Raw genomic sequence first — 7660 nt, 5'->3', positions numbered from 1 at the left:
GTTTTCAGCCCATTAACCCTACAATAAGAAGGTGCTATAACTGCAATCGTGTTGGCCACATAGCAAGAGAGTGCCACTATGTCCCCAATCCCATACCAAGAAATGCTGTCGGTAATACGCAAAATTACGGTAACCATTTGTTCAGAAGAACAAATTTTAGCACCAGTCGTGCAATAGGCTATAGCCAGGGGGGATTGCGCCAATCAGTACCTTATACTGCGTACCAACCAAATTTGTATAACCCTCCCCCCAACTGGCAAATTATTTATCGGTTTGAAAACCCAAATACTCGCCATGGTAAATATATGGCGAGAATGCAATATAGAAATCTTGAAAATTTTCCGAAGAGATATGAAAATTTTACAAGCCAGCGGCACTGGCAGTCAGCGCCAGCAAACGGCACTGACACGAGACATCCACGTTACCATATTAATACATGGTGAAGACAGGCAGACGTAAATCATTTAAATATGCCTACGGAACCCAATACGTCTAAATATCTATTACGGGCACCGACAAATGAAATAAATCCTCAGGGAATCTCTTCAGGCCCCTCAGAAACATGAATTGGACCCACAGGGTGCCAGAAATATTTAATAGGTCTAAAACAATACTAATACCTTCCTGTAAGTATATTAATAAGAAGTAAACTATATTTAGCTATTTTTGTTAAGAAAAAGTTTATTATAAGGTTTTGATCGACTCGATCGAAAAAATAAGTATAATAAAATCTTGCGTGCTTAATTTGTTCCCTCTGCCAAGTAAACGACAGGGGACCCCCAATAATCACAACTTAACAAGTGGGGCAAGTCATAAGTCATATGCAATAGGGTCATTTTGGCTCAACTTAAAAAGAGACACTAGAACGTTCATGACAAATGTTTTCATATGTGATAATTTCCCATATGAAGCTATTATAGGGGCAAATATTCTAAGGTCTAATAGAATACTATTAGACATAGCCAACGAAAGGCTTGTATACCCAGCTAAGGTAGGGGAAGAAATTTCTACCTTAAGAAATCGTAACAGAGGTTACGAAGACAACATAACAGTAAACAAAATTTCTAGTGGTATAATGTCGAAGTATTATCAACCCCATGCCTCGCAAAGACATGGCATAATTGGAAATTCATTCAATTATCCTGAGAGATATTGCAGAAATGAAGTAAATTTAAATAATAACAGTATTGAATCTGCGAAAATAAAAATAGGAGATATGCGACAGTACAGGTCAAACAAAATTAAGAAAATAGTGGAATTGTGGAAAAACATAGTAAAACCCAACGTGACGCCACAAGATGCCGCAATGGTGCAGCATAGCGCCAGCATGAATCTAATAAACAATGAAAATGAAGAGAAATACTACGGATTAGCGATAAGGAAAACAAAAGTCCCTCCCAAAACGATGCAAAAAATTCAAATATCACAGATGATCGAGCCAGTAATTAGCAAGTCAGAAATATGGTTTGCGACACCGTCTGAAATACCCGACAATCTGTTATGCGAGGAACAGATTATATCTTATGATAAAGGGGAAGGTTTTATTTGGGTAACCAATAACCATGAAAATGATACAATTACAATTAAAAAGGGGACGTGTTTAGTCCAAATCCAGGTTTTAACGGAAAATGATTTAAATAAATGGGAAAATTCTAAAAGAAACCTAGTTAACTGCATCAAAACTTCAAACAACGAATATACTTTAACTAAATCGCAATTTTTAAACAAATTTAATATGGATCATATTACGTAATTTTAAATTCAGAAAAAATTATGCGAATTCCTATGGAATTTTAATTATGCATTTTCTGTATCTGAAGATGACATCGGGCTAATTCCATTTTACGAACATTCAATTTTAACGACTGGTAATCCCGTAGCAAAACAGCCATACCGTGTGCCATATAAGCACAAAGAGTGGTTAAAAAATAAAATCCATGAATGAGAAAAAAACGAAATTATACCACCAAGTATAAGTCCGTATAGTGCACCAGTGATCTTAGTACCAAAAAAGAATGTAGATCTTAGAATCGTAGTAGATTATAGGGCTCTCAACAAACAAGTAGTTAGCGATAAATTCCCTCTACCAAGAATGGACGAAATTCTTGACTCAATTTCAAGCAAAAACTAAATTTTTACCTCTTTGGACCTTACCCAAGGCTACCACCAAGTGAAAATAGCCGAAAAGGATGTCCATAAGACTGAATTCTCAGCTTCCGAATATGGTTCTTATGAATACTTGAGAGTACCATTAGGGCTTAAAACAAGTTCACGCGTGCGATGTAGACCCCTATTGCACCTGTTAATAGGATTAAAGAATATAATTCATTTTGTTGATGATATATGCGTGGGGGAAAACACTGAACAACACTTAGCAACATTAGCTAAGTTGTTCGAGAAGTTCAGGCAAGGCAATTTAAAATGCCGGCCTGAGAAAGTAAATTTATTTCAACCTAAAATTAAATTTTTAAGAGTAGTAGTAACCCAGGGAGATATATCCCCAGACCCTGATAAAATAAAATGTGTTGAAAACCTCAAGCCCCCCAGAACTATGAAAGAATTAAGGGGAATTTTAGGCCTTACTGGCTACTTTAGAAAATTCGTACGCAATTATGCCCAAATTGCGAAACCCCTCACGGAATTAACCAAAGGTAACTCCCATAATGTTACCTGGTCCCAGGAAGCTCAAACTTCCCTAGACCGACTCAAAAAGGAGCTCACTTCTGAACCAATTTTATCACTCCGTGATTTAGAAAACGGAAAATTCATCGTTACCACTGATGCTAGCTCAGATAGCATAGGCGCTATCCTTTCGCAAATAATCCCGGTAGAAAACCCTAGCCCTCTACAGGGAACGCCTGAACAAATAAAAAAGTTATATGCTATTCAAGTGAAACTTTATCAAAGGGCGAAAGCATTTATTCCGCCACAAACTTAGAATTACTATCTATTATCTACCACTTGGACAAATTTAGACATTATTTAATTGGTAGAAAATTTATTTTACGATCAGACCATAAAAGCTTGCAGTACCTGCGCACATTTAAAAACCCCAAGGGCATTCTAGCTAGATGGATTATGAAAATCCAAGACCTAGATTATGAATTTGAACATTTAAAGGGAAAACAAAACGCAGCTTGCGACTTTTTGAGTAGATATCCAGAAAATACTCCACCGAAAACTGAAGAAAATGAACTTAATGCTATTAATGCTAAAAGCAAACATGGATGTAAGAAAAACAAAGTCAAAGACGCAGTAAAAGAAAATAAGATTAACTATTGTCGCTTGTCTTTGGAAAATATAAAAAGAAAGCAAAAAAAGGACGAAATGTGTGTAGCACTAATTGATTATTTTGTGAATGATAAAGCGTTACCGGATAAATTCAAAACTATTAGAAAAGAGATAGATAATTTTTACTACGACCTTGATGAAGAAATACTGTGTAGAATTGTGACTGCTGAGACAAATAGAAACCAAACCTCGATAATACTTGTGTTACCGCAAAACTGGGAAGGGTCAGCGTTTGAATATTTTCATTCGGACACAAGCGGACATCTACCAGTTATGAAAACATTTCATAAACTGAAACAATAATTTTACACACAATCGGCACTGACAAAACTTAAAGAATTTGTAAGCATATGCAAAGCATGTAATTTGAGAAAAATACCCCCAGCTTATCCAAATCCCTCAATGGGAAGGGTCTCGATAGCAAATTATTCCTTTGATATTATCTCATTTGACCTATTCGAGACAAATTGATGCTTATCTGTTTCTAGCAGAAGTAATACTTGTATTCTTTCTGCCACAGATCATTTTTCAGGATTTACTTTCGCAAAAGCATTCAAAAATCATGGTGCTTATGCCACAAGTAAGTCTTTAACAAAATTATTTTTACAATTTGGTATTCATAATAAAATTTTGAGCGACACCGGGAGCAATTTTATTGCAAAAGTAAAAAAAGATTTAATGAGTTTCCTTAATATAGAGAAAATTGTGACAGGGCCGTACCATCCACAAGCTAATGGAAAAATAGAAAACAGGCATAAAATATTTTCGAACGTTCTAAGTATTTATACGACAGACAATAGGAGCGACTGGGATAAATTCTTACCTTATTTAACTAACGTAATCAATACTGCTTATTCCGAAACAACCAGAGACAATCCATTTTATTTACTTTTCGGTCGTGATTTTAAAATCCCATATGATGAGATTATTGAATCTCGGCAGTATTATAATAGCTCAGAAGATTATAAACAAGAATTCATAAATAGTATGAGGAAAACTTATAAAATAGTTAGGCAAGAGCTGGAAAAATGTAAAATAAACCAAGAACTTAGAAACCAACCCAAAGTTAAGGGAAATATAGATTTCATAGTAGGAGACTTCGTTTACCTAAGAAACGAGGCGAAAACAGAAGGAAAAAAACTTTCAAACAAATATTCTAGACCGTACAGAATAGTCGAAAAGTACGAAAACGAATATACCTTTAAAATGGAAAACCCCGATAGTGGAAGAACTTACAAGGCGCATGTTAGCCGAATAAGAAGAGCCAAATTTCCAGAGAGATGGGTATCACATCCCTCTTCTACTGATTTGTCAGATTCTGAAAATGAGCCCCCTAGGTCAAGATTGGCAGAGCTAAAACCCTTTAATTTCAAGCAAGACTATTTTGAGAATGACAGTGACCAGGAAAACTTTGAAGAATTTTTAGCAATGGAAAATCTAGTTATTCCAAAGAAAAAATCCCTAATACCAGTAAAAATAAGAACGCCAAAAAGTCCAAAAAGTTATTTATCGGCGAGCGCGGGAGATTTAGATTATACAATATCTCCAAAAACCCAATTCTTTCCCGATAAAATTTCGACCCCATGGCCCCCCAAAAGATTTCCTGACGATATGGTTTCCCCTGCAACACCAATAGAAAGGCCCCTGTCATTGCAGGAAGAATTAAACAGAGCTCTAGAAACCCCCAGTATTACTGTAAAGAAAACTCCTCCCAAAGATTTAACTAAAACAAACCTGCGAGAAGCTATGGATTTAATAAATTTTCCCATAAAAACGAGTCAAAGTACATTGCCCGAGAATAAAACTCCAACGGATGACCAGCAAGGTCAATATCATGATATAACTGTATCCAAGGCCAAACCTAAAGAATGGACTTCATGGAGGGAAACCTTAGTGCAAAAGATGTCCCATCCCCCTGAGGACATAGCCTTCAAACAATGAAGGAACCCCGCAAAAACTATTGATTCCTCCCAAAGCTCTCAAGAATCTTTCAAATCTCCCCAGTTGAGGACTCAAAACGAGGATATAGGGAATAAACCTTCTACTTCCAGGGGAGTAGAAATTTACGAAGGAATGGCAGGTGACACCTCAAAAAGTGCCACCTCTAAAAGTTCTAATCTGGATTCGTCGGAAACTAGTTCCGAAGAGTCTGATGGTGAATCAGGCCAAATAGTAGCTAAAGAAATAGGGAAATCAAGACCGACCTCAGCAGCCGCACACGGGAAACAAACGAAATTAAAAGGGCAAGAATTTTTGAAAAAACAATACAAAAAATTTGACCTTATTTCGCTAGACAAACCGAAAAAGAGAAAACTGGAAGAAACAGAGGAAAAAAAAACGACACAGTCAGGTAGAACGGTTAAAAAACCTGACAGATGGAAATACCCCTAACTAATTTAAAGGAAAATTTCAAATATAATAAATTTAACACCATAATAAATTTAACAGTGTGCAAGTAAAATTAGCAAACTCAATATTAATGAAAAAAAATACAAGCGATGTCAAAACATTGGTAATAAGAGAGAAAGGCCCAAAGTAGAAAGCTCGTGATTAACTTAGACTGACCAATGATGTTGGACCACGTGTTGTGGGAAGCCCGGGGAGGAACTCAAGGTCCATGTTTGTTTTTTGTAATTTTTTTGTAAACGACCGTAGGAAGGGATATTTCTCAGTCCTTCAAGTGTAAGAAATTAGTATTTTCATGCCAATCAGGGCCAGTCAAAGCAATACTTAAAGGTTGAATAGAAACTTCTGTGAGCTAAGTTTTCGTTTGTGGATCAGAACGCTTTGAAAGAGAAACAGAAAGTTTACTTTCATATAGCTCCGAGGCGAAAAAAAAGAAAAAAAAAAGAGAAAAGCGTTTTAATTCCATTAGTTTATATCTATGATGTATACAATAACAAATAGATAACCGTTCTATAGTTCTGCGACAAAAATTTTCTTTAGTTTCATTTGTTTATCCACGAAATATATTGTGCTCTAATTTTTGTGACATATTTTCGCAAGTCAGTCACGTTATATCTTACCTATACTGACTCAGGTCTCCCTCGGATTTTCTATGAAAAATCGACCTATGTCCTAACCAAGATGGATATTATCAAAAAAAAAAAAATCCGATCCGAACTTTATCTATAATTGGCTATCGGTACGTTTATGTGTAGAATTTCACGGTGAAGGTGGAATTATACCTCAATAATAATATGTAAAATTTTAAAACCATTTGAACAGTTAAGATACACGAATTGAAACCCTGTGTATGTCCAATGGCGACTTAGTAAAACCCACAAGGAATTCCCCATTAATGTGAAGATGTTTTTCACTTAACAGATTCTAATAAGACTTTAATATAATATTTATTTATTTAGTTCTGAAGGATTTGCTCAAACAATAGCCTTCTAATAAGATATTGATGTCAGTTCTTCATTACGCTTATATTCTTTACCAAGCATCAACTGGAATCTACGCGAACAAGCTTGGAAATCCTGCATCTAATTACCTTATTCGAAAGACGAATATGAGGCACCAATGTTGACTTGCAATTACGGAAAAATCCTGAGGTTAAACCCGGAGCCCCATGAGAACGTCTAAGCCAAGAAATAGGGAAGACATCAGAAAACGAGTGGGTATAGAGGTCTCCACTCGTCCTTGTTATGTCTTGTTCCCTCATTGTAGTACTGTTTGCGTAAAACCTTGTGGTTATGAAGCTGCAACGTGCGTTTCTTAAACAGCACGGACGTGCGTGAACAATGCAGGCATGAAAAATATTGTAAAAGTAGACCTCAAACTTAATAATTTAGGGTAAATTATGTTTATTTAATATCGATATTTCCGTTCTCAAAACAAATTTGAAGACACTTCTGTTTTAGATTTTCATTGTGAGTACTAATATTAGCGTATTTATTTAATTCTGTCTCATAACTTAGAAATTAATGTACCCAATTAATACGTGACTTATTTGTACTATGAGTGTTTACTTTAAAGAACGTGTGATTCTGCTTCGCTATTTTTATTACAGGGAGGAAATGGCAAATTGGTTATTGAGCATTACAATGAGCTGCCCAGTACAGATACGACCCAGTAGCATCTATTTTCATCATATCTCAACCAACGAAGAGTACTCACCATAACTCCAGGCAACTTTCATCCCAACTTCGTCAACGAAGACAACAGTTGCCTTCGACCGTCGTTTCTTCGACTATGAACCATATTATGTATCAGGTAACACTATATTTGAACCTCAGTATCAAGTGCTTTAACGAACTATATAATCACATAAATGCTGAGAACCCCATCGATCAGAACAAGATAAACGATATTTAACGATATTCGAAGTTAAATGATACTTAAAGACATTTGAAGATATTTGAAG

This window comes from Artemia sp. Qi Xiang Cuo, chromosome 2, assembly GCF_049724085.1.
Source record: "Artemia sp. Qi Xiang Cuo chromosome 2, ASM4972408v1, whole genome shotgun sequence".
Taxonomy (NCBI): Eukaryota; Metazoa; Arthropoda; class Branchiopoda; order Anostraca; family Artemiidae; genus Artemia; species Artemia sp. Qi Xiang Cuo.
This window is presented reverse-complemented; position numbering follows the sequence as displayed.